Here is a 1,006-nt window from a genome sequence, read left to right on the forward strand (position 1 = left end):
CCTCTCCCCTTAGATTGGGAGGGATGCTCTTGTTGTGAAGTGGAAGTCTCTAGCTTTGCCTTGATAGATGTCATCTCCTTGCCAAGATTGGCTATTTGAGATGTCAAATTATTGATGGCGTTGAGGTGATCGACGGAGTAGACCGCATTCCCTCCTTTGCTTAAAGACTCCCTCTCTCCTTCCTGCCAATCCATGTGGTGTCTCACCACATCCTCAATTATCTCGATGACTTGCTCCTCCGTTTTGTTCATAATCGGGCCACCCGCTCCCGCATCCAAGCTAGTCTTTCCTTGTGGGCTCAATCCCCCATAGAAAATTTGAAGCACTTGATATGATGGAATGCCATGATGAGGGCACTCCCTTTGATATTCTTTGTATCGTTCCCATGCCTCATATATGGTTTCACTAGCCCTTTGACGGAAGCCTTGGATCAAAGCCCTTGCCTCGGCCGTCTTCTTTTGAGAATAGAATCTCCCTAAGAAAGCCGTGGTGACCTCGTCCCAAGTTCTCAAGGAGTTAGGCCTCACCTCCTTCTCAAGCCATTCAAGAGCCCTTCCTATTAAAGAAAAAGGAAATAGCTTTAGTCTCACAAACTCTTGAGTTACCCCATTTACCTTGATTGTGTTACAATATTTCTCGAACTCGTTCAAGTGTGCAAGAGGGCTCTCATGTTTTGCTCCACTATATTGCCTCCTTTCAATCAAATTTATCATCGCGGGCCGAATCTCGAAGTCATTGGCTTGAGTGACGGGTGGAGCAATGCCGCTCGAAGCTCTATAAGCTCCCGGAGTTCCCAACTCCTTTAAAGGTCTTTGAGGTGGTGGTTCCGCGTCACCCATTTGATCTCGATCCTCCTCGAAATTGGTCTCTCTAGTTGGGGGAGCATTGAACGGCCTAGAACCAGCTCTTTTTCTCCTTCTATAAGTTTGCTCAATCTCGGGATCGTAAGGTACCAAGATCCTGTTATGAGTTCTGCGCATACACTCTCAACAAACGCAATTAGTAC

At 46.8% G+C, this 1,006-nt stretch overlaps 1 non-coding gene across 1 annotated transcript; it reads left to right on the forward strand.

Moving 5' to 3' along the window:
• Window positions 1-339: 339 nt before the first annotated feature.
• LOC145590267 (small nucleolar RNA R71) lies at window positions 340-445 on the forward strand. The gene has a single exon (XR_014101904.1). It is a non-coding gene; the product is annotated as a small nucleolar RNA R71 (small nucleolar RNA).
• The last annotated feature ends 561 nt before the right edge of the window (window positions 446-1,006 follow it).

This window comes from Chenopodium album, chromosome 17, assembly GCF_948465745.1.
Source record: "Chenopodium album chromosome 17, dcCheAlbu1.1, whole genome shotgun sequence".
Classification (NCBI taxonomy): Eukaryota; Viridiplantae; Streptophyta; class Magnoliopsida; order Caryophyllales; family Amaranthaceae; genus Chenopodium; species Chenopodium album.